The sequence below is a fragment of the Papaver somniferum genome, chromosome 7 (genome assembly GCF_003573695.1).
Source record: "Papaver somniferum cultivar HN1 chromosome 7, ASM357369v1, whole genome shotgun sequence".
Classification (NCBI taxonomy): domain Eukaryota; kingdom Viridiplantae; phylum Streptophyta; class Magnoliopsida; order Ranunculales; family Papaveraceae; genus Papaver; species Papaver somniferum.
Genome location: NC_039364.1, coordinates 1,257,321 through 1,264,592, shown reverse-complemented (window position 1 = coordinate 1,264,592; position 7,272 = coordinate 1,257,321). Strand labels below are relative to the sequence as shown.

General features: G+C 33.8%; 1 long non-coding RNA gene across 1 annotated transcript; it reads left to right on the top strand.

Annotated features, from left to right (window-relative positions):
- Positions 1-5,270: 5,270 nt before the first annotated feature.
- LOC113292819 lies at positions 5,271-6,562 on the top strand. The gene is made up of 2 exons (XR_003331888.1): positions 5,271-6,121; positions 6,245-6,562. It is a non-coding gene; the product is annotated as an uncharacterized LOC113292819 (long non-coding RNA).
- The last annotated feature ends 710 nt before the right edge of the window (positions 6,563-7,272 follow it).

The window sequence follows — 7,272 nt, the reverse complement described above, 5'->3', positions numbered from 1 at the left end:
AAAGAAACCCATTCACTAATAACCTTTTCTTGATCAATTACCACTTCTTTTTCTCCTCTATTCTTATCAATATCAACATCCGAAGGAGGTGTTTCTACCACCACCTTACTTCCACCATCCATCATATCCTTAATTTGAATTTATGGAGTTTCCGTCAAAATTTCCTTTTTCCCACTTTCTAATTGGGAAGCACTGGCAGTTGTATTTATAATTTTTCCCTCTGGAGATTCACCCTGGTTCTTGTCACCAACTTCACACTCAAATCCTTTTGACTGAAAATTCTCATTAGTTTTGCCATGATTCTTAGATGTCCACCTAGGTTTCAACTTTTTTGTGCAGTTTTTAGAAGAATGTCCAAAAACATTGCACACCTCACACTTAGGTGGTTTCCATTGATACTCAACATGAATTTCCAAAGAAACCTTCCCATCTATCATTAAAGGTGTACTCTCTGGGTATATGTAGTCTACATCTACCTCAACACAAACTCTAGCATATGATAACCTTGTCCTATTTAGCGTGTAATCATCAACTAGTAAAGGCTTCCCAATGAAACTAGAGATAAGACTCAACCCATCAATATCCCACATGTGCAGGGTAACATTATAAATCAACACCCAAATGGGTACTGAGCTAATGCTAGTAATTGATGATTCTAAGAATTTCGACCATGGTCTCACTGTAAAAAGACTTTTTTAGATGTAAAAAGAGCCTAATTAAAACACTCTTCTACGATCCTCATCATCCTTAAACTCAAAAACAAAAGAACAAATTCCAAGTAATTTGATGCTCACCCCATTCTTGAGTTTCCAAAGTTCCCTTACAGCTTCTTTGACTGCTGGAAAAGATAAACTTTATCCTGCGCAGAAACCAACAATATAGTCTTGACAACGTTTAATTCCTACCGAGAAATCAACTGCTGCATAATCAACCACCTTCTTGCCATCTAGCTCAGTAGAAGAAATGAACTTCATGGGAGGATGAGGGGTAATTGGCTGAGTTGAAGGAAACGGAGCTTTCCATCCTTTAGAGTTAGGGTTAGAAGAAACCCCCTTTGAATTCGAAGGAGACCCCATTGTTCCATTAGAGCCAGGGATAATCTTCCGACCGTCATTACCATTATAATCAATCAAAGGAGGAAAATCAAAAAACCCTAAGCTAGATTCCTCCTCTACCATTTCTATTTGAAAAGAATAAACAACATCCTCCTAATTCGAATCAATACAAAAATTCCTCATACTTGTAGATCACAGATAAAGGAAGAAAACCCACAAAGAATCAGTGGATTTGAGAAAGAAAGGAGGAAGAAATCGAAACTCTAAGATTTGGAAAAATTGAAAAAAATTCGTTGGTTTTTCTCTCCTGTTTTTTCTCTCTCCTCTAGTTTGGACTTTCGGAGTTTTATTTTTTTTTACTTGAAAAAGGAAACGACATTGTTTGGAGGATGAATGGAAGATTAGAGCATCTCTAATATGAAGATGTTAGGCTCCTTTTTGTAACGCTTGTGCTATTTTTTCCTAAAAATCATCTCCAATGAGAATATGAAGAGATATTGGGAAGATGATTTGGCAGGGAGTTAGATTAACATCCTCTAACAGTACCTCTGGTTTCAGAGTATCACCTAAAGGATGTGAAGATATCTTTCAAGATTTTTAAAAGGTAAAATTAGTTATTTGTTCCCAAAATATATTTTTCAAATTAAAAGAATATAATGGTAGCCAATAAGATTGTTTCAATTAGATTCCTAAATAAAACTAGACTCCATCAGTTGGAGATGATTTTCTTGAACTTCCTACATCCAAGGAAATTTTCAATACAAATCAGCAAAGGATGTTTACTTTATCCATCCATATACGTAGGACAAGGATGTGTCACTGGAAATGCTCTTAGACTCAACCTATTCACATGTGATATTATGGATTCTAATACTTAAATATTCAAATTTTTGAAAATATTCACTACAAGAAAACATGGCTTAAGCGACCAAAATCCCAGCAAGAGCCCATAATTTTAGTCACTTTAAGGGTTTAAGCATCCAAAGTTGCAACTGCCATAAAGTTTGGCGGCTACAAACCTGTGTCATCTAATATCTAGCCACGACTGAATGTGTTTGCTCGCTACATCACTCTTTCAAGTCATCTATAGCAGCTTGAAAAGTGCTCAGGTAGCTATTTACTTTGAGACACCGACTCCTAGCAACTAACAAATGAATCGGTTGGTACAACCTATCTACGAGCAACCAAGTTTAAGCGGCCACCACATGTTCAAAAGAGAATTCAGTTTTGGAAGTAGGCATTTGAAACCAATAATGATCTCATTTTAGTTTCTTATTAGTTAGATTTGTGTCATACTGATCATGGTTGTTATCTTAGTTTACTATTAGGGGTGCACAATGGCATGTCGGTCTGGATTTTAGGAAAAATCATTGACCAAACCGTATACATCTCGGTTTTCGATTTCAAAACTGCCACTGAACTGTTGATGGATCGGTTGCGTTTGAAACCGATATATCTGATTGAAAATGAATGCGGCAACCAAATTTGGTAAGATTAACCGGTAACAAATAAAATTAAATGAAGTGGACGGAAATTTGATTTGAATTAATCGGTATCCTTATAATTAAACCAATGGGAATCTAAGAGAAATTGAGTGAGGCCGAGAGAGATTGGATAAGATTAATACATAATGGATGAAACCTTTTTCCGGCGACTTCGAAAAAGAAAGTGGCTCCAAGGTCGAAACCTAGCCGGGAATGGACTACTATAAGTCGAAAACTATGTAAGAACGTACCAGTGTACAATATGCCAGAACATGATATTACTTCAAGACTTCTTGACGATATGTATTGAACTTAGAACCCAACCCAATTTTCAACTAGGAGGACATGGAATAGTCTTATGCATGGGGTTTCCTATTACACTGCCATAGGATCGAGTCACGCTCGGACATAACAAAAGTAGATGGTATGGCCTTCCCGATAGCATCATAATAACGAGTTGCCAATAAGAGCATGGGCTGTAGGGCGACTTCGTTATGATATAAATTTTTTGTTAATTTTTTTTTTTTATGATATAAATTTAATTTAGGGATCACTCACAATTTTACATCCCTAATAATAATGACTAATCCGTATATTATTAATAGACTAGTAATAATATAATTAATTATGGGATTTACATATCTAGTAATATATTAATGGGTTTTCATATACCGTATAAAAAATGAAAAATAGGCTAGTATATATTCCCCTTCCAAAAATATAGAACTCAAGTGCACGTGAAAAATATACGTGCAATAATCTGGGCCATTGATCACGTTAGAAGAGAGTATGCATACCATTCTTAGAAACTAGGGAAAATACTAAGATATGAAGCCTTAATTCATGTACCCAGTGCACGTATCCAAGTAGTTATATATCGACAACAACTTTTTGATACGCATACCAGTATGCACAGTTTAAAAAGTATATGAACTCAAGAACCTGAATCAGTATGCAAACCCCAATGCATACTAGAAAAGAATTGTTGGTCCCGAAACCATTTTGGTATACATACCGGTACGCACACCAAATAAAGTTATGTGAACTCCGGAACTCGGTTAATACCAGTACACATACCGACAAAGTTATGTGATTTTCGAAACCATCCAAGTACTCTCACATGCAAACCAAATTTACGGACTTGTCTCTGTAAACTTTTTGATTGTGCAAGAAAGAGACCAAAAAAATATTCTTTTTCCAAGTCTTATCCCTTCACCTGAACCGCAGAAGAACTCTATGTTTCAACATCTCTAAATTAAGAAACATCAATCTCCAAACCCAAATCTGATCATCAAAACACTCGATCTAAATCTATTGAATTCATGTCAAACTTGAAAATCTTAAATCTAAAATTCATTGCTAACTAAAATTGCACCTTAGACAAGATGATTGAATTCTTCACCTTAGGTACAGTATGGATACCTCTTGGGTTTAGGCGGAAAGACATCATCGACTAAAATACATATAACTTGGAATAATTGGATTGAATGATAAAAATGCCAATGAACCAATTAAATGGGACTAGAAAAATCCATCCTTTCTTAATCAAGTTTTTTTAAGCGATTTTATGGAAATCGCATTCCCACTTGTGTAATACTAATCTAGTGCGTTTTTCTTTTTTAATTAATGCTTCAGAACTAGTATTAAATGGAAACGCATTAGGAAATGAGAAATAAAAAGAATGGAAAATATGGTCGTTGATTGATTGGGCGAAAAATCAAAATTTATTTAAGTAGGCTCTGTTCTAAAAAAACAAATTCTCATTCACCCAAGATTCTACTATAATTTTATTTGAAAATTAAATTAGCAGTTGTCATATTAATTATTTATAGGCGATAAACTTAAAGTTTCATATAAAAAAATTATTGAATCACTGCAAATTAAAAAATCGGGTAGGATCCATTGACATGGTTATATCGATATAATCTTTACATTTTAGCGTCATTTTTCTACTAAGCTCAACCTGCAATGAATTTGAAGCTAATTTTTGGGTGACATGTTCCTCATATAAAACTCTACATTTATACCAAAAATGAAAATATTCCGCAATACGAAACTTCACCATCCATAAATGAATGCCTTATGAAAGAAACACAAATCTACTTTAAAGAAACACGTCATTTTTTCTACTGAGCTCAACCGGAAATGAATTTGAAGCTAATATTTTGTTAACATGTTCCTCATGCAAAATTCTACATTCCTACCAAAAATTAAAATATTCCGAAATACGAAACTTCACCATCCATAAATGAATGCCTTATGAAAGAAACACAAATCTACTTTAAAGAAACACGTCATTTTTTCTACTGAGCTCAACCGGAAATGAATTTGAAGCTAATATTTTGGTAACATGTTTCTCATGTAAAATTCTATATTCCTACAAAAAATGAAAATATTCCGAAATACGAAACTTCACTATCCACAAGTGGATGCCTTACAAAAGAAACACAAATCCATGAGGATCCGCATGAGATTGTTCCAACCAATAGAGAACTAAAGTCTATAATCCTACGGATATCAACTTACAAAGAAAGCTCATACGGATTTCGATAAAAATTAGTAGTGGACTAATGTCCCGTTGTTTCGAAACGTGGAAGATGAGATAAATCTCATCCATCAATTTGGTTTCTTCTCTATGCCATCCAACGGCCTGTAATTTGCCTTTCCACATAAAGTTTATAGGAAAACCTAATTCCTTTGGAGAACTCTTTTCATTCCTCTCTCTCGTAGAAGCAGCTGCGCCTCCTTCTCCTACTTTTCTCATCTTCTTCTTTCCTCCATCTTAGATTCTCAATAGATCTTGTTCTCATTGGGTTAATTGATAAAATTTGTTTGTTAATTGTTGTTCATTGGGTTGGATTTACTAACGAATGATTCCAAATTTTTGATTTTGTTATTAAGATATTTCTTTGTCTGCAATGGTTGATTGTAGTAATAACAGTGTTTAGGTATTAAGGTTTCGTTTCTTATTCCTCTATATTGATCTGCATCTCTATGCCTCTCTCTTCATATCCATGTTTTCCTTTAAGATTTGTTACTAATCAGGGCTTCATGCTTTGATGTGTAAACAGAACAGTTATCTCTTTGCCGTTTTGGACCATAAATTAATTAAAATCTATTTGAAATTGGTTGCATTAGGAGTTTTTGATTTTCTCAAATGGGTCTGATTTTTTTTCTATCTTTGAATGAATAAATTATCACAAAATATCAGATTTTATTGATAGGTTTCTTATTCAGTTGGTCTCGTTTATCCATTAAACGATTGAGTTTGTTAATTTGATTTTTATTTGTTTAGAATTTCTAATTCATCTTCCTCTGTATTAATCTGTATCTAGATGCATCTGTCATCTTTTCCATAAAGATTTGTTATTAATCAAGATTTCAAGCTTATTGTTCTCTTTATAAAGTTTTATTGTCTACACTGATAATATGTCTTTGGTCGTTTGGACCATAAGTTACTTAACTCATCTATATATATAAATATGATTCTTTGATTTTTTTTTCAATGGGTCTGATTTTTTTTTCTTTGGTTCGGAATAAACAAATCAAGTGAAGTTTGCTCCTACGCATACTTTGAAGAAGGTAAAAAGTATCAGGTTTTGTTGATTTGTTTCTTAATCTAGTTTTTATCCTTTTTTTTTCTTTTAGTTCGATTCCTGATTATAGTTAGTTCCACTTTGAATTTGCTGGTTTGTATATATGCAGGACCAAAGTTCACATTTTTGGGGAGGAAGAAACCAGATTTAGGATGAGTACTCTTATGATCTAGAAATCAGAGCTAAAAGAACAGATCGAAGGATGTTAGATTGCAGATCTATTTAAGATTGTCCTGTGAAATTCAAGAACTTTGATGGGTGCAGGTTGAAGTTGTTGTTTCAATGGTGCCATGTATCATTAGATTTTAATTTTCTTTCCCAGAGATTGTATTTCATTTTTGTAAAAATATGAGATTGTAAATTGACTAATAAATGATGTTGTAAATTGAATTTTGTGATAATAAATTAAAATTAATGTTGCATTAAATTTTGCTCATATTTGTGTCCTATATTAATTTTAATTTTACTTATATTCATCTGAGTCAAAATCTGTCTGTTGACCATTTATCCAATCAGAACATTCCCGTCGATGAAGAAAGAGCAACTAATCTCTGATAAGTTTAAAGCATTGGACAATTGAGTCGCCCTAAACCATTGTCAACTTAACATATTACTCAGTAGGATGGTTGAAATAAATTTAAAGCAATTATATTGATTAGCCGTTGATGGTAGTTGAAACATATTTGGAGCGACTCATCTTAGAATAGTTGGAATAAAATTAAAGCAATCATATTAGTTAAATGCTGGTAGTAGTTGAAACATGCTTAGAGCGAGTGCCTAGCTGCTCTAGGTCTATAGAGATCCCACTTTTTGCAACTCAGGAGCGAGAGCCAAACTCAATCGTTCTAAGGGTTAGAGCGACTCAATATGAGCTTTTGCAACACAAAATACCTGGTCGCTTAATCCAATTTTTCTTGTAGTGATTTTATTTTTCAATAAAACATGGCAACCATCCAAAATGGAGCAACTTGACCAGCTGGTCTGGTTAATATTCTTATTAGGGTAAGACAACCCGGGATAATAAGATGCGACTCTCTCTTGTATTATGGGTGGGTCATTGTGGTTCCGTAGTTCAGAAGTTATTTCTTTCTGGCTAGTCGGGATAATCTTTCTTTATAACAAGGGATCCCTAAATTG